The sequence below is a fragment of the Panthera uncia genome, chromosome D2 (genome assembly GCF_023721935.1).
Source record: "Panthera uncia isolate 11264 chromosome D2, Puncia_PCG_1.0, whole genome shotgun sequence".
Taxonomy (NCBI): domain Eukaryota; kingdom Metazoa; phylum Chordata; class Mammalia; order Carnivora; family Felidae; genus Panthera; species Panthera uncia.
The window spans coordinates 30,337,896-30,357,403 of NC_064818.1; the positions used below are offsets into that span (position 1 = coordinate 30,337,896).

Consider the following 19,508-nt stretch of genomic DNA (forward strand, 5'->3'; position numbering starts at 1 on the left):
GTCTCCATTTTGTGTTTTGGGTTCAGATGGAATGTTTCTAGACCTTAGAGCTTTATCTTTGAGCCTTGAATCTTTTCCAGGCAGGCTTTCTTTCTGAATGTCTGATAGGATTTGAGCAATAAACCAAAAAATCGACACTAAAAGCTCGTTTGTAGTATTTGAATCTGGTGTCTTATTTGTAGGATTGTCTAGAAGAAAGGGAAAATTCATTGGGACTGGTAGGACCTTTAAAATTTTGTTGACAATTTGAATGGCCCTCATAAGATAAGTACTGTATTTGGCATTGTTCCAGCCTTATTAGTAAAGTAAAACTTTAACGGCAAGTTTGATAATTTTTCCAGCTGTTGGTCTAAAGGAAGGAGGGGTTATAAATAGAAAAACCTCAGATCCCAGTTTTTGGCTTGGCTTTGCTGTCTGGGTGTCAGGAGCTTTTAGTAACGTTTGCCTTCTTAACTAGGCTTTGCCCAATGTCCTGTTACATAGTTTGCATACATTGGTGGCACAATTGGCCGTCATCGTGGGATTAAGAATTTTCTATGGGAATTGATTTATAGTGAATCAGGAAACATGCAGAACAGAATTACTGGAAGAAAAACCATGCTGTGGGGTAAGAGGAAATACGAGGCATCTGGGAAGATAGAGTAGTACAGGCTGAGTCATCGGTTGGATATATCGATTATCTCCTGGGAGCCTCCAGTAGTGGGACTGAGGAGATGAGAGGACTATTTACAAACTGGGCAGAGTCGAGGAAGACCAGTAGGGGTTGGCGAAACACCTCGAGGCCAAGAGCCGTTAGCATTGTTAGGCTTGAAGGGGCAAAGGTGCGGTAGTTTCTGGAACCTTGAGAGGTTAGCTATAGGCGAGAGTGACCCATAGGATTTCTGCCACTGCCAGCCTACGTAGCCCTGCAGGAAGGGAATCCAGGGGAATAAATACCTCAGACTCTGTCAAAATTTTCCCACCCTCTGATCTCATGCTGGAGCCTTTCGCTGGCCAAACCCAACTGGAAAGGGAGCCTGGGTGATTTACTTCATGGAGGGCAGCCCGTTGAGGCACATAGAGGTGGAAGGTTGGGCTGAGGGCGTGGAGGAACCAAGGGAGGATAGCCAGTGTGCTAAAGTTGAGGTCAAGTTAGTTTTGAAAGGCACAAGTGAGAAGACAGCTTGTTAGCAGAGTCTGGTAAAATGGATAGGAGATGGAATGTTCTAGAGAAGGAATGTTCTCGCCGATAACAGAAGGATAGATTCAGAGGCAAAGTGTCGCCACGGCTTTGGCAAGGCCAGAGCTGCTTTTTTCCAGAGGTAGCCTCAGAATCTTAATTGCCTCAAGGGCCTTTAGAAATCCTGCAGTCCAGCTTCCCTTTGCTCTGTGGAAATCCTTCCCCCAGTGCCCTGCCAGGGGTGGGTGTGGGATGCTTTCTCAGGGAGCTCTTGCCATTGTTGGACAGCTTGAATTGTCAGAAAGGTTTTCATTTGTCCAGATCACTGAACACATCCATTCCGGTTAGGTTTGGCTGCTTATGAGAGAAAAACTAAAGTCATGGCGATTTTTAAAAGGTAGAAAAAGACTTCTCTAAAGTAAGAGGAACCCAGAGTAGACAATTCATGGCTGACGTGGCCATTCCTAGGTCTTTGAGGAGGTTCCCCCGCACATGGTGTGTCCCCTCCTGGTCCAGGATAGCCGTGCTGAGCTTGAGCTGTCAGGTTCATGTTTTCTCAGGTAGGAAGAGGAAGGGCAGGAAGAAGGGCTTGCCCTGCTTTTGGGTTGAAGGTGTTTTCACGTGGAACTTAGCATACATACACAAGACTGTATAAAGCACATCGCTACGTTTTAATAAAACAGTCATAACATCTATCCCCCAGGCTAGAAAATAGAACATTTGGGGCGCCTGGGTGGCTCAGTCGGTTAAGCGTCCGACTTCAGCCCAGGTCATGATCTCACGGTTAGTGAGTTTGAGCCCTTCACCGGGCTCTGTGCTGTCGGTGCATAGCCCGCTTCCGATCCTCTGTCCCCCTCTCTCTCTGACCCTCCCCCACTCATGCTCACTCTCTTTCTCCCTCAAAAATAAATAAACATTTACAAAACCCTTTAGAACATTTACCTCCAATCCCTGATGACATCTCCTTTCCTTCCCTCTAGGGAGAACTATCCTGATTTTGGGAATAATTATTCTCTTGCTGTGTTAAAGGAAAAAAAAAAAAGAAAAAAAGTGTTACCCCCATGTATACGTTCCCTAAGTTCAGTTTTGTTTGCTTTTTCACTTGCTGTAAATTGATTTATATGTATTTTTTGTGGTTTTCCCATGTTGCTCGGTGTTTGTGAGACTCATCCATGTTGGTCCCTGCAGTTTATTGGTTTTAGGTCCTTGATTCCCACTGTTGCATAATATTTCATTGTATGACTGTCACAGATTATCCGTTCCATGATGGGCACTTGGGTGGCTTCCAGTTTGAGGCTTTTTTGAACATTACCATTAGGAACTTTCTGGTATGTGACAGGGGGTCAGAATTGCAAGTTTTTCTGGGATTTAGTCCTCCTGGTGGAACTGCTGCATTATGACTTCGCTAGATAATGGCAGACTTTTCAGAAGAAGCTGCAACAGTTTATACTTCTAGCAACAGTATATGAGAGTTCTTGTTCCTACACAGCTTGGGAAACCTGGTATTTACAAGGCTTTTTTACTTTTTGCCAGTCCAGTAGGGGTGAAGTCTAATTGATTTCCAGGTGAATTCCCCTAATTACTAGTGAGGGTGAGTGTCCTTTTCAAGGTCTGTTAACTCTTTGGAGCTCCTGTTTTGTGCGGGCCTCTTCCAGCCTTATGCTTTATCAGTTATTTGTTTCTCCTTGTAGTTCTATTAGATTTTGCTGTATGTGTTTTGAGATTTTGTTACCAGGTGCATACAGATTTAAAATTGTTATATCTTACCCAGGAGGTTGTGCTTTTTATCTGACAGTGCTTTTTTGAGTTCATATAATACAGCTGTGTGAGCTTTTTGTCATGAAGTGGGCAGATTGTAAGTGTTTGAAGGAATGGCTTGCCTGTTGTATAGGCAGAAACTGTGGAACAGTCTTCCTCCTAGTCCATTCTTATGGCACATTGTTATTTATATGTCCTATTATCCCATGAAGTGGATAAATCACCTTTATTTTATTTTATTTTATTTTGTTTTGTTTTGTTTTGTTTTTTTTAATTTACATCCAAATAGCATATTGTGCAACAATGATTTCAGGAGTAGATTCCTTAATGCCCCTTACCCATTTAGCCCATCCCCCCCCCCCCATACCCCCTCCAGTAACCCTCAGTTTGTTCTCCATATTTAAGAGTCTCTTCTGTTTTGTCCCCCCCTCTTTTTATATTATTTTTGCTTTCCTTCCCTTATGTTCATCTGTTGTATCTCGTAAAGTCCTCCTATGAGTGAAGTCATATTCTTGTCTTTCTCTGACTAATTTCACTTAGCATAATACCCTCCAGTTCCATCCACGTAGTTGCAGATGGCAAGATTTCATTCTTTTTGATTGCCGAGTAATACTCCATTGTATATATGTACACCATATCTTCTTTATCCATTCATCCATCGATGGACATTTGGGCTCTTTCCATACTTTGGCTATTGTTGATAGTGCTGCTGTAAACATGGGGATGCATGTGTCCCTTCGAAACAGCACACCTGTGTCCCTTGGATAAATGCCTAGTAGTGCAATTGCTGGGTCATAGGGTAGTTCTATTTTTAGTTTTTTGAGGAACCTCCATACTGTTTTCCAGAGTACACCAGCTTGCTTTCCCATAAATCACTTTTGAATTTAAAAATGAAGTAGAGGGGTGCCTGAGTGGCTCAGTCAGTTAAGCGTCCAACTTTGGCTCAGGTCATGATCTCACGGTTCGTGGGTTCAAGTCCCCCATCAGGCTCTGTGCTGACAGCTCAGAGCCTGGAGCCTGCTTCGGATTCTGTGTCTCCTGTCTCTGCCCCTCCTCGGCTCATGCGATGTCTCTCTCTCTCAAAAATAAAGAAACATTGGGGCGCCTGGGTGGCGCAGTCGGTTAAGCGTCCGACTTCAGCCAGGTCACGATCTCGCGGTCCGTGAGTTCGAGCCCCGCGTCAGGCTCTGGGTTGATGGCTCGGAGCCTGGAGCCTGTTTCCGATTCTGTGTCTCCCTCTCTCTCTGCCCCTCCCCCGTTCATGCTCTGTCTCTCTCTGTCCCAAAAATAAATAAAAAACGTTGAAAAAAAAATAAAGAAACATTAAAAAAAATAATTACAAAAGAAGTAGAGTTTTCGGGTGCCTGGGTGGCTCAGTTGGTTAAGCGCCCGACTCTTGATCTCGCCTCAGGTCGTGATCTCTCGGTTCTTGAGTTCAAGCTCCGTGTTGGGCTATGCACTGACAGCACGGAGCCTGCTTAGAATTTTCTTTCTCCCTCTGTCTCTGCTCCTCCCCCATTCGTGCACTCTCTCTTTCCCTGTCTCAAAATAAGTCAACTTAAAAAAACATAAAAAAAAGAGGTTCTTTTTTTTTGAGGTATATCTTACAGTAAAGGGCACAAATCTTAATGGTACAGGTCAGTTATATTTGCATATGAGTATGCTGTACTCGCTGCCCAGGTACAAAGAATGGCCAGCGTCCCAACAAGTTCCCTCGCATTTGGTACCCACCAAAGGTTATCTTTCTTCTCACTGAAGGTTAGTTTTGCTGATTTTTGAACTTTGCATAAATGGAAACATACAGTTCACGTTATTTTCTGAGTATCCTTTTTGCTGAATCTGTGAGATTCAGCCATGCCCTTATATAGCAGTATTTTTTTTTTTTAATTTTTTAACGTTTATTTTTTGAGATGCCGAGACAGAGCATGAGCAGGGGAGGGGCAGAGAGAGAGAGGGAGTCACAGAATCCGAAGCAGATTCCAGGCTCTGAGCTGTCAGCAGAGTCCGACGCGGGGCTTGAACTCACGAGCCATGAGATCATGATCTGAGCTGAAGTTGGACGCTTAACCCGCTGAGCCACCCAGGCGCCCCTGGGTAGCAGTAGTTTTAAAACTCATGGCTGTGTAGTTGCACAATGTATAAAATCCCACCATTTATTCATTCTACAGTTGACGAACATTTCTGTTTCTGGTGTTGGCTGTTTTGAATGACACTTCTACGTTCTTGATTGAACATGTCTTTTGGTAAGCACAGAATTGCCAGGTCATGAGGCGTACTGCCAGACAGGTTTCCCGAGTGGTTGTCCGATTTACACTCCCACAAGGTTTTCTTAATATGTAACTTTTGCATTTCGCTTTCCAGCAACAAATCTTAAATTTCTGTTACCTGCATGCTCCATGTGGGAGACAGCATGGAAAACTCTTTCCTGAAGCAGGTTAGGCACTTTTAAAGTGTGAAACACCCCTCTGTTTCTGTAATTTCCCCGGAAAGGAAAAGCCTACTGCATTCTTATTCACCTCGTCCATCACTATTAATAAACATTTGACGTAAAGAGAGCAGAGTTTTCTGTTAAGGGCAGACGTTTAGATTTGCAAAACCCCATTTGTAGCAGATAATTTGAAGGTAAAATCATAGTGCTCTGGAACTCCTTGGAGTCTAAGTAGCTGTTACAGTAGGTTTACACTTTGTGCTCCATATTGGGGAGACCTTTTTTTCTGGAGGCTTTTTCTGAAGGCATTTAAGTGTACTCCTTTGAAATGCATTTTGGCTGACGGATCTAAAAAGGGATACATCAGTTCTGTCTTGAGTTCCAGTCTTACTGGTGCTGGGACAGGTGAGGCAAATAGAAGATTCTGTTTGCAAACTCTAACAGGAAGGACCAGAGGACAAAAACAAGAATGCCATGGGAGACCTGCTCCTTGGCTAGCTGCATTGCAGCCAGGGCAGACGAAGGCCTAAGGTTATATTGCCCAGCCCTTTTTGATAAGCTTGTGATTTCAGATGCTTTCCCAAGACTTGTAACTATAGCAGTCAACAGCAATCTGTCCAGATGCCTGAAATCAGCCTTATGATCTGTAAACATAAGTGGGTAACCAGTTTAGTCTTGTTTTGTAAGTAAGAGGACACTTGTAATCTTCTGATCGAATTAAATAGTGGAAGGCCGAGAGTTGATGTAACATGTGTCTTATTAAATGGAGGAACAGCTCACTGGTCGCCGGCGTCTTCCTACCATCCTCTGTAAGAAAACACAACGTAGGGGTGCCTGGGCGGCTCAATCGGTTAAGTGTCCTACTTCCGCTTGGGTCATGGTCTCACTGTCCGTGAGTTCGGGGCCCTGCGTCCGGCTCTGGGCTGACAGCTCAGAGCCTGGAGCCTGTTTCAGATTCTGTGTCTCCCTGTGTCTCTGCCCCTTCCCCACTCACACTCTGTCTCTGAAAAATGAATAAACCTTAAAAAAAATTAAAAGAAAAAAAGAAAACACGATGTAGGCATGGGAATCAAACCACTTACAGCCTCTCCCAGCTCTATCTGTGGGACTTTGCTTGAGACATTGCAAAGGTTACTTGTCCTTGCTGCTTACTGAAAAGGAAAGGGGAATGTTTCCTCACAGAGATTCCGATTCCTCAAATACTTAGTGTTTATTATCTGCGGTTGCTTTCTTATTGCCTTACTGCACTGAATACTCACAGCAGCCCTGAGAGTAGATAGATGGGGGTATCTTTTTGTCCGGTGAACTTTTTGTTGAATTATAGCAATGGCATCTGTTTTTGCAGATGAGCAAAATCCTGCTGCATCGAGACTTAGTAATGTGCCAGAGGCCACACAGAGCTAAAATTAGAGTAGAAGCTTTTGATTACCATTCCAGACTTTCCAGGGCACCACGGCTGCCTATAGAACACTAGTAACAGGCCACTCGGTGATCCCACAGAAGTCGTGACGAGTGTCAGTTCAGCACGGCACTCAGAGGTGGCTGTCCCTTTCACATACCCCGGGTAGTGGCTGGAGTGTGTGTTTATGAGCTGCCAAAGGAGAAAGTGTTTTTTAAAAACCTCATCTAAAAATGTAGCAGTTAATAATTCTGTTTATAAACTCTTAAAAATACATACCGTAAGACAATAGTGATCCTCTTTGTCTAGTTTGTATATAATTTCTAAGTTAGTTTTAGACATCTAGGGTTGATTTCATTTGGAGTCCAAAGCTTTATTCTGTGTTTCTGGAATTGCAGAGTTTCTGCTGGTTTTTGGCCCATATGGCAACTTGTTTTCAGAAAGGCTTTTGGGTTTTTGGGGGGTTTTTTGTGTTTTTTTTTGTTTTTGTTTTTGTTTTTAAAGAAAGCCTGTGGATCTTAGGTGGTTGGTCTTAGCTACGTTTGGTAGACAGAGATGAAATTGCTGGGTCATAATGCCCCCCCCCTTTTTTTTTAAAGTGTACAGTTCATCAATTTTTTATCGTGTTCTCATAGTTGTGCAGCCATCCCCACAATCTCAGAACATTTTCAGAAGAAACCCCCCAGTTGTAGCACTTACTCCCTTATGTGGCTGCAGTCCCCGGGCCTGGAAGCCGCCACCCTGCTTGTTGTCTGCACATATCCTTATTCCGAGTGCTGCATACACACAGAATTCTACAGTGTCTGGTCTTTCGTGATCAGCTGTTTTCCTTAGCATGGTGTTTTGAGGGGTCATCCTGTTGTAACATGGATCAGAATGTCGTTCCTTTTTATTATAGTGCTGAGGCTTGTCCTGGAGAATTTGAAGTAATGGATGCTACTTCTCCTACAGGGAACACGGGAGTCTTGGGTTTACTTTACATATAATAGAATACTTCTGTGATTCGTTTTAGAGAGGGGGTCATTAACCTGGGGAAGATGGACCCCAGTGATGGCTTTTAGGATGTCCTGAGCCCTTTGTAATTATCTTCAGGTTTCATGTTCCCAAGCATTTTTTTTGTGGGGAAGTTTGGGGACTGAGAGTTTTTAGCTTTTGTTAAAAGATAATTTTCAAAGGGTGCCTGGGTGATTCAGTTGGCTAAGCCTTTGACTCTTGATCTCAGCCTAGGTCCTTTTTTTGTTGTTGCTGAAAAAAATTTTTTTTAATGTTTTATTTAATTTTGAGAGAGAGAGAGAGAAAGTGTGTGTGAGCTGGGGAGGGGCAGACAGCGAGGGAGACTCAGAATGTGAAGCAGGCTCCAGGCTCCGAGCTGTCAGCACAGCGCCCGATGCAGGGCTTGAACTCACGAGTTGTGAGATCATGACCTGACCTGAAGTCAGGTGCTTAACTGACTGAGCCACCCAGGCGCCCCTCAGCTCAGGTCTTGATCTCAGGATCATGAGTTCAAGCCCCACGTTGGGCCCTATGCTAAGCAGGGAGCCTACTTAAAAAAAAATTCACAAAAGGTAAAATCATGACACTGAAACAAATACAAAATGAACACACATTAAAATTTTACTTTGCTTATAAAGAGGAAACCAGGCAGATGTTCTAACCGGTTTGAAAGAAAGGTCCAAAGAACAGACACATTTTTATTTATTTTTTTATTCTTTATTTTTTTCAATATATGAAGTTTATTGTCAAATTGGTTTCCATACAACACCCAGTGCTCATCCCAAAAGGTGCCCTCCTCAATACCCATCCCCCACCCTCCCCTCCCTCCCACCCCCCATCAACCCTCAGTTTGTTCTCTTATGCTTTGGCTCTCTCCCACTCTAACCTCTTTTTTTTTTTTTTCCTTCCCCTCCCCCATGGGTTTCTGTTACGTTTCTCAGGATCCACATAAGAGTGAAACCATATGGTATCTGTCTTTCTCTGTATGGCTTATTTCACTTAGCATCACACTCTCCAGTTCCATCCACGTTGCTACAAAGGGCCATATTTCATTCTTTCTCATTGCCACGTAGTACTCCATTATGTATATAAACCACACTTTCTTTATCCATTCATCAGTTGATGGACATTTAGGCTCTTTCCATAATTTGGCTATTGTTGAGAGTGCTGCTGTAAACATTGGGGTACAAGTGCCCCTATGCATCAGTACTCCTGTGTCCCTTGGGTAAATTCCTAGCAGTGCTATTCCTGGGTCATAGGGTAGATCTATTTTTAATTTTTTGAGGAACCTCCACACTGTTTTCCAGAGTGGCTGCACCAATTTGCATTCCCACCAACAGTGCAAGAGGGTTCCCATGTCTCCACATCCTCTCCAGCATCTATAGTCTCCTGATTTGTTCATTTTGGCCACTCTGACTGGCGTGAGGTGATATCTGAGTGTGGTTTTGATTTGTATTTCCCTGATGAGGAGCGACGTTGAGCATCTTTTCATGTGCCTGAAGAACAGACACATTTATAGATTAAGAACATTAAAATGAGTACACAAATGCCACCCAAACTATTTTCTTCCATAGTGGAGAGGGAAGTCACTTGAACCTTTACCACGTGGCAGGTTTTACGTGTTTATAGATGAAGAGTGGTTTGCATTGCTGTAATCATTTCCAACTTCCAGAGTTGTAAAATAGCTTCCTTAGAATCAGACTCTGGTAGCGTAGAGGGACATCCTAGACAATGTATAATTTTCCATCGAAATCACACATTGTCTTCTGCACTTTTGACGATCAAAAAAGTTTAAAACTCTTTCAAATGTTAACTTTAAATTGAGTGTCTTACCTCAGTTTAAAAAAATAGCTCCTTTGTGACTGGATTTTAAAGGCCGACTTGCCAAAGGGTGTTTTACATCAATTGAGGGCCAGTCAGAGACCCAGGGATTGGTCTCTGGTTTGTGCTTTTGAATAAGATTACATGTTCGAAATCTCCAGAGAGGTAGACTTTGCAACTGACTTAGGTTCCACTTCTGGGCATACACTCAGTGTTTCTTATCTCTGACAGCAGCAGGACTATTGACAATGGAGATTTCTATAAATATAATCTGGAAAGTCTAGGTATCTTCACTCAGGGACAAAGGTAGATAATCCTTTTAGTAAACTAAGTCTGGGAAGGGAGAAGCCCTCTGACTTCTTCCCCAACTGTGGTATACTCAGGGAAGTCAAGACTTCCCCTTTATGTGTGTAGAATACAGGATTATTTCTGCTGGTCCTTGCTTGCAGTCTAAGGAGTTACCATTTGTAGTGCTCAGAGGATAGTGAACTTTTGTAATTTGAAGATGACTTCCGTGTATGTGCACACTGGGCTACTTACCACGAGAGACTGGGAGTTAAGGCCGTCAAGTTTGAGTAGTACCTTCTGCCCACATCTTACCGCCTTGCCTTTGGGTGACCATCTATTTAGCAAGGAAACCCATAATTGCTCTTACCTCAACATCCCTCAGCCTGTTCCTCTGCTTATTGAACTTGGTTTTCTGCATTTAGCATTCGCTCCTAGTTTAAGCTCCCCATGGTGCCTTTCTTGATGCATTACAGAAGACAGAGGCTCAGAATCCTTAGTTGACAGAAACCACACCAGTCTTCACTTGATGCCTTGTCCTGACCATGAGTAGATAAATCAAAAACTGATCCACCCGTTTGGCAGGTTTAGGGCTGTCAGCTTTTACGAGCTCAGAAGCTTTGATTTTCCATGAGTACACTTAAAAAAAAAATTTTTTTTTTAATGTTTTTATTTATTTTTGAGACAGAGAAAGACAGAGCATGAGCAGGGGAGGGGCAGAGAGAGAGGGAGACACAGAGTCTGAAGCAGGCTCCAGACTCTGAGCTGTCAGCACAGAGCCCGATGCGGGGCTTGAATTCACAGACTGTGAGATCATGACCTGAGCTGAAGTCGGACGCTCAACCGACTGAGCCACCCAGGCGCCCCATCCATGAGTACGCTTCTAATGACTTGAGAACATGGCATGTCAGTCTCCTTTCTGAGGCCAAGATTGTGTCTCCGTGATGGTAAGGTGCTTTGCCTGAATAATCTAGGGCTAAGTGTAGGGCAGTTATTAGACTTGGTAAATGTTTGTGGAATAGTACCAAGCGTGTACCTCTGACTCTTGAAGCATGGCTGGAAGGGAAAACGTGGACTGTTAAGCTTGTTGAGGTGAACTTCTCAGATACCGGATCTCTTGTTTCACATAGTGGAGTTTTGGAGGAAGTATATGGTTTGCCCTTTACCTCCTAAGAAATGATGATTCAGTCCCTTCAAACATTTCTGTATTTGGTTTCATTGCTCGGTTCTTACTTCTTTAATGACCCAAGGGAGTTTTTCCTTCGGGCTTGTGATCTGGTTTTGCTGATAAACATTAATGCCTTTGAAGGCTCTAAAAACAATAGTGTTTTCTTACCTGTTTGTGCTTTGAAATTCTGCAGAATGTGATATGAAAGAGAACCATTTAATTAGCTTTGTTTTCTGTGTTTTTAGGGCAGAAGGGAAGTAAGAATGAGTACACTAACTCTTTGGGGTCTCCTGTCCTTGAACTTTACTCCTTAACCTTAGTCCCGGGCTTTAGAGTACCATCTGATCGCAAGACATTAAGACAGTGGGTGAACTGGGTAAAACAGGTTTTTCTTTTACTTAGCAGCCCATTCCTGCTTTAAAGCTTGGATTTCTGGCTCTTCTGGAAGAACTGTTGAGTGGTGAAGTGTGTAGTTGTACTAGACGTAAAGAAAGTGGACGGAAGAGGAAAAACAAGTCCCTTTTTCTCTGCAGCATTGCAGGGTGGTGGCAAGTTTTGATTTTCATTAGTGTTTGGCTTAAGAATAGTTATTAGCCAGGAGCAGTGAAGCGGTCTTATGGATTGACGTGACTGGGCCCTCACACTTCCAGGGATGCTTGGGGATGCCTTTTTACCCTCATCTAAAAGATGGATAGCTGCCGAGTTTGGTGACTGAGTCTTCGTAATATGTTAAGTCAATTACTGAGCGAGTCTTCTACAAAAGAAGGGGTGGGGAGGCTGTGTGACCTTTGGGTTTCAGCGTCTTCATCTGTGAGGGATGGAGAGTGGTCACGTACTGGTCTTTAACCTGTCGTCCCTGGTGGCTGTGAGACGATGTATCTTGTGAGCTCATCAGAACGGTGCTGGTGTGTGCAGTCTGGTTACAAATACCAGCGATTCTGCTCCACAGGTTCAAGTCAGTGGGAGAGATGCAGGAGAGGGGAGGCCGAATCCTCCCTGGGGTCTTACAGAGCAGTGCTGAGTAGATGCGGTACTGTAATTACTTCATTTGAGTAATTGTTGGGTTCTTACCACATTAAAAGTAGTGTAGGACATAGAAAAATTGTGTTGTTTGTATTCTAATCTGCACTTGGTACCATAAGAGAGGTCACGTGTGAAAACAGTTACTTGGCTGTTCTCCCCCACCAGGGTTGAATGCTTTGCTGCTGGGACAGATGAACTCACAGTGCAGTTGGCCAGTGCAGTTTGGCCCTGACTGACTCTTGAGAAATAGCCCGAATGGAGGCATACTGGATATCTGGCATAGTAGAAATGCAAAGAAGTCATTGTGCTGTGATAGGAAGGTGAACCTTTAGCAGAAAAGTGGCTTTCCCAGAATCCCGATTTCACAGTGACTCCACGGTGATACCGTGAGGCGTCACTGTTGTGAGTTTCTCCTTTCTCCTCCCGTGAGAGACAGACTCACGCTTGGACTCTGGTCTGCGTGTGGCCAGCAGCCCTCATTTGCACAAGCGAGCATTTCGAGTGGCACAGGGTGTTACTGGAGCCAAAGGAAGCTGGGGAAACTAGCTCCCGCGCTCTTTGATTTTGACCAGAAAACCTTAGCCGACTCTGTGCTGGGTAATAATCAACTGAACACGGTTGCCACATTTTCTTTGGCAAGGAATCTGTGTCGCTGTGGCAGTTCGGAAATTATTAGTAGAGTCCGTCAGCCTGACAGTGGGAATGTTTTTCTTTGATCTTTAACCTGCTTTTCTTTGAGGCGGGAGGGGCAGGAAGGGGAACCTATGTTGGAATAACTTGTTGCTTCCTCTGCTGGGCCTCACAGCATTTGGTTTTCTTGAGTTCTCTTCTTTTAGGTCCGACTCCTCCAGCAAACGTTTAGATGTGTGTAATATTGTGGAGCCCTGAGAGATGGTTCCAGACATCTTGGAATTCAACTCTGCTCGTGAAGTCCTGTGTTTTAGTTCTGACTCTGCTACTGAATACTTTGCTGTAGAGCAAACTTAACCTTTCTGATTTCACTTTGCACCACCTAGGATGTGAAACTGTTTATTCTATTGTTTTTAAAGTTTTTATTGCTATTTTATTTTACATTTATTATTTCTTTGAATGTTTACTTTTGAGAGAGTGAGAAAGCATGCACTCACACACACACATGCGTGAGTTGGGGAGGGGCAGGGAGAGAGAGAATCCCAAGCAGGCTACACGCTGTCAGCGCAGAGCCCTGGGCGGGGTTTGGTCTCATGGACCCGTGAGATCGTGACCTGAGCCAAAATCAAGAGTCGGGCATTTCACGGACTGAGCCGCCCAGGAGCCCCGAAACTGTTCATTCTTAACCTGAGGACCATGTGAGATTATAAAGTATGAATAAAATAATATGAAAGCCATTGAAAACTTTAAGTTACGTAAATATTACTAAGTATTCTCTACAAGTAAATTAATGCTCCTGAGTGCTTCGCTCTTTCTTCTGCATGTTTGTCATGGCCCCTCTAGCCTTCTCTCAATTTTAGTCCCTCTGTGATCAGGTGGTCACCTAATCTTTGAGTCTGGCAGGGGAGAGAAAGTTCTAAGTGAAGCAAACAAGTGATCTCTGATCCTTATAAAATAGCACGTGTACAGTAGGTGCTCGGAAAATCATTGTCGAGTGGCGGGGAGCTTCAGTAGCCGTGGGCATGTGCTGCCAAGAGACCTCCTCTTACGGGTGGGGGTGTGGGAGGCAGCCCTGGGGCCGCCGCAGCCGCCCGAGATGCCATTGCTCGTGAATAAAATGAGTACAGACGGTCTGCCCTGGGAGGTGCTGGAGAGAGGATTGTTGTTATTTGTGTTAGCTCCGAGGAGGGAAGCACCGTCCGCTGTGGGCCTGGAAATGTCTGCCGGATGGTTTTTCTCTTTTGGTCCTATTCAGTGTTTCTTCTGGTATAAATTGGCAATGAAGAAATTCGACATGGAAAAAATACCCCTGCCTCATTGGCAGTTGATCAAGTTCAGTGCTAGTTCTCAAAGGAGTTTTTTGGGGGAAGAGGTGTGGGTAGTGCCGCGGTGGGAACTTGCTTGTGGAATCTTGTGCTCTTGAAGTCATTTAGGGACGGGAAGAGTTAGCAGTTGTTGGGAATCGCCTTGGGCTGGTACCAGTAAGGAAGAAACTTCTGCATCTCTTTGACTGACTTGTTTCATCACATCATAATCCTGGCTTCGCAGAAATGTGAAGAGAATAAATCATAAGTGTAAAAAGCGCTGAGACCTTGTACGCTGCACAATAACTCTGTGTTAACAGCCTTCACTGCATTACACAACCGCCTTCTCTAATTAAAGAAGCCGGAATACCATCGCTGAGGCACTGCTTTTAAACCTGAATGTCAGGATCCATTTAGAGGGATGCAGAATCAATTCAATGGGTCAAACATCTAAAAAAAAGAAAGTAGACATAGAAAAAAAAAAGAAAGTGCATCACAAGTAATAAGGCGTTAGGTACATTATTCTGGAAACTTTTGTTTTGGTTCCATATCTTTCTGTTGCTATGTGTGTAGATGGTTGTAAAATGGTTTCTGTGTGTCTGTATTGGAAAAGTTTGAAATCCCATGGTCTAACAAATAATATGTCTCAGATTTTCAGAATTTGTAGACTTCCACTGCTGTGTTACTTTTAGGGAAGTGTCTTGCTCCCTTGAAGTGATTTGGGGGTTGAAAGAGTTCACACATGATTGGGAATAGCACGCCACCAAGCTCCCATGAATTCTTGCAGCTGCCTTTTGTCTAACAATGATTAGGATGATTGAGTACTATTTCGATGTCTTCCAGGCATCAGCTAAAACCTAAACCATTTGATTAGACGTGGAATGAGTAAGAAGAGAAAGGCTGTGTAGTTTACTCATCCTTATTTGACAGTAGCTTCTTAAAAGAGCTAATATTTTGAATCCTCCTACCACGAAGGTTTGTCTTTTCTTCTTTAATATTATGCTTTACAAAAATTTACGGTATTCTTTGTCACCATTTTACATATATTCGGTGGGCAGTGTTCTGTTTGTTTTTATCCTCTAGAGGAATACGTTCCCAATTTGATGACAGACTGGAAAGGAAGGAGTACCATACTTGGGGAGTTTTTACCAAAACCACCGTTCTCTTAGGGGTCGGAGATAAATGCCCACACACCCCCCCCCACACCCCCACAGATACGCATTGACACAAACACAATTTATTTATTCTGTGACCGTTATTCTGTGCCCCTTTTTCTAGATAAAGAGTAGAGGCACAGCTTGGTGAAATAATTTGCCTGGCGTTGCACAGCAAGCTAGTGGCCTTCGTGGATGACCATTCAGAGTTCTTGTGTTTCCAGAGACAGTATGTAGGTTAAGTTGACATAAACAAAAGCTTGAGTATTGTAATCATTAATATATATGCAGGTGTATATAGACAAAAAATGTACTTCTGTAAGCAAAAAGACAATGTGGGAAATAGTAATTATAACTATATTAAGTTTCTGTGCTGTTTCTATGTAGACCTGTTTACCTGTAGTCATGATCCATGCATACAATTTTAGTTTGTTATGATCTGTGCAGTACATCCAAGGTAGATTCTGCCAATAACATAAATTAGGAGAAGGAAACCCTAGGGATAGCACTGGAGGGTAATGTGTTAAGAGATCCTCTGTCCATGAACACTTAGAATGAGGAATTGAAGGAATACTGAACACGGAGTCAGGAGGCTTGGGTTCTGACAAGCCTGTCTGGATGGGCCTGGGCATGCTGTTTCACTTGGGGGCTTCTGTTTTATAAAGTGCAATTGTAGGCTTTATCTCTAAAGTTCCCTTCAGCATTTAGATTGTATTCTTCCCTAGGGCTGGAGTATTGCATCAGGATCCAGCCTGAGGTTTGTGCTGTTTGCAAGGCCCCAAGGGACTGCCTCATCCTTTTTTCCAAGGAGATAGCACACCTTAGCCCACAGAGCCCTATAAAGCAGTGAGCCATTAGTGCTGTGAGGTGCTTATTCGTTGGGGACTGAGCCTAGGTTGTTTGTAGTAACCTAGAAGGACCTGGGAGAGGCCAGGAGATGTAATTTCCGTGACCAACTAGTTGCCTACTCAAAAAGCTCACTAGGACCTTTCCAAATACAGTATCATTCTGTCTTTGGAGTAGGAGAATATAGAAATATATCTCTTCTTAAGGAGATGTGTTTAAGGACTTGGAATCTAAGGACTCGCATTATCTTCTTATAGCAGTTGGCAAGAACATATATTCTTGCTGAAAGTAATTTTATAAATATTAGCGAGGAATGCCTTCATATCTTAATAGGCTTTTTGAAAATTGACATAGTTTGCATTTGCTGATTCTTTGCTCTCTCCCTAATGCTAATTATATTACTCTTTGTTAAGTGCTAAGAAAAGTTGAGAATATCTACGGGCATCTTTTGACATAGGTAACCTCTATTTTCTGGGTTAATTAGGAACTAGTATCACCAGAGGAAAAGCTGATCTGCGTGATTATTTCTTCCATCATCCCATTCATACACACTATCTATCACTCTATTTATTTATTATTTTTTGAGTAGGACCCATGCCCAATGTGGGGCTTGAACTCCTGACCCTAAAACAGTTGCAGGCACTTCCGCATAAGTCAGCCAGGTGTCCCATATAACTATTTAGCCATCTGGTTAGATCATAGCGTTAACACCAGAAGATTCTTTATGATGATGGAAATCATGATACATCTTTGATGATGGTAGAGTCCTCTGGTCCTCCTCAGGTCCTGACCAGCACAGTCACTGCTGTGCAGGATTGAGGTTGTTGATAGCAACAGTGGGCTCTGGGGAATGGCCAGGAGCTATGAAGGAGTTGCAGATAAGCTGTGTTTCCATGGATAGCCCTCTAGGGAAGCCAGCACTTGCCTGATGTTAATGACCTTATACCGAAATCTAATTGCCAAGGATAGGAGTGTTTTCAGTAAACATTTGTCGAGCACCTGTCCTCCTCCTAAGCTTTCACACTTCTACTAGAACATTGCATGTAGATCTCTAACAGGCGCATAACTCAAACTAGTATCATTATCTTTATCTCAAAATCTCCTTTACCTTCTTCAGCTTCCCTTTCTCGTCTAGTCTATCATGGTTTAATGGTGACACCACTTGCCCAGTCTCTCAAACATGAACTTGAAAAATTGGAATTACCTATATTCTTCCCACTCCTTACTTCTATATGCCCTACTTACTTCCTGTATCTGTGAAATTAGAAAACCCTGTTTGTACTACCTCCAAAAAGCATTTTTAAATCTGTGCTGCTTTTTAGCCCCAATGTCATGACTGCAAACCCAGTTTATTTCTCCCCTAGACTGCTTCAGCTCCTCTTAACGAAAATTTGTGTCTCTGACCTCTGGCTTCCTTCTCCTCGTCTCCCATCAGGTTGTTTAAAAAAAAAAAAAATTGCTCTCCTGATTAACAACCCATGCCTTTTGTTTCCTGCTGTTCTGCAATTTGCCTTTTTTTTACACTCAACATTATGTTCTGGAGAATTTTTAATGTGGTTTATTCAGATCTTTTTTTTTAAATGCTGCATAGTATGAATACATAAAGTGTGTGTATTATAGATTATTTAAACATTCCTCCATGAATGGACATTTGGGATATTAAATTTCATTGTTATAAAGAATACTGAAGTGAATGTCCTTGGACCTGTCTCTTTGATATGTAGATATCAAAAAGGGGAGTATCTGGGTCAAAGTAAGTATGTTTAAAACGTTAATAGGCAGTGACAAATCACTTTACAAAAATTGCCTGTCAATTTATATTCCCACTGTACATGGTTTTTTTTGTTTGTTTGTTTGTCTTTTGTTTTTAAGACCATTTCTAATCTTTCTAATCTGGACCTAGTGTACTTTTCCCAGTCTCCGTTCTCCAACTGACATGTTCACTCATGCACTTGGTCCTGGTCAGCCACTATCCAAGTGCTGTGTGGTGTGGCCTGTGCGCTGGGCACTCTGCTCTGTGTTGCGGACCTAGACGTGCTGAGACAGATGGGTCCCTGTCCTCATCTCTGCTCTTAGACCATGCCGAATGTTTTTTGCCATCCCTAGACTTTTTTTTAATGCTTTTGCAGCTGTCGCTCTCTCTTCCTGGTATGACTTCTTTTTTTTTTTTCCTTTTAACTTTTTTGCCAAGAGAATTTTCTTTGATAGATCTTTTAAACCCTTTGAACCACATTTTCCCCACCTCCTCTTAGGTGAGTTCGATAGGCCTTCCTTAGTGGTCTCTCTTAGCACTTTACTTATATCCTTTCTGTAGTATTGATCCTAATGAGTTTGAATGATTTGTTCATGTATGCGTCAGCCTGTGTATGTTTGCGTGTGTGTACATATATATGCACACACACACACACACACACACACACACACACACCTCTTTCCCATTAGATTGTAAGCTTAGTGAGGGCAAGACCTTGTGATGGTTACCATAATGCTTCCCCAGCTTAATGCCTTAAATACTGATGATCCTTTGCAAATGTTGAATAAGTGAATGAATAACAAACTATCAGATGAACTTGTTTTGTACAGGGCACTGTGGGGGCTTATAAATATGATTAAGATCTGATCAGCCTTCAAGGACCCAACCACGTAGTCAGAGAGATAAAAAACAGATGAGTAGACTGACTGCAGGGCACAGTGTGATAAGCTCTGTGTGGAGTCACAAGTGACTACCTGAGGAGAATTTAATGGGAGAGATGAATTTTCATGAGTGGGTCATGAAATTTTCAGGAGTCCAGATGAGAGGACTTTATTCTTGCTTGTGCCAGATATTGTGAGGGATACACATAATGATAAGAATTTAAGAGTTTTGTAATCAAGGGGCACCCGGGTGGCTCTGTCAGTTAAATGTCTGACTCTTGATTTCAGCTCAGGTCATGATCTCATGGTTTGTTGGATCGAGTCCCACGTTGGGCTCCATGCTGATAGCACAGAGCCTGCTTGAGATTCTCCCTCCCCACCCCCCCCCTTCTCTATCTCTCTCTTTCTCGAAGTAACTAAACCTTTAAAAAATTTTTTAAAAAAGTTATGAAAAGAGACTTTTGTAGTCAAGTTGGGCTTGAGAGCAGAGATTGGCAGACTGTGGCCTGTGGGCCAAATCGGGCCTGCCGCCTGTTTTGGTACAGTCCGTGAGCTAAGAATGACATTTTACATTTTAAAAATTGTTTTTACAAAAAGAATATTTTGTGATCTGTGAAAGGATATGCAATTCCAGTTTTAGCATCTGTAACGAACTCTTGCTGGAACAGCCGTGGTCACTCATTTCCCGCCCTCCATGGTGGTGTCTGTGCTACCAACGGCAGAATGGAGTAGTTGTAACAGAGACTGGCTGACCTGTGACACCCGAACTGTTTCCTCTCTGGCCTTTTACAGAACCATCTGCCCACCCCCTGCGTTAGCAGATGGGAGAGATTCCAATAAAGTAGAGAGGAAGAGAGAGCCCTTCGTATCCAGCGGATTCGTTTGAGTCAAGAGAGTGGGGCAATG

General features: G+C 43.1%; 1 protein-coding gene across 5 annotated transcripts in view; it reads left to right on the plus strand.

Moving 5' to 3' along the window:
• The window catches only part of SGPL1 (sphingosine-1-phosphate lyase 1), a 74,930-nt gene that overhangs the window by 21,259 nt on the left and 34,163 nt on the right, over positions 1-19,508 (plus strand). The gene's annotated exons all lie outside the window — the stretch shown is intronic.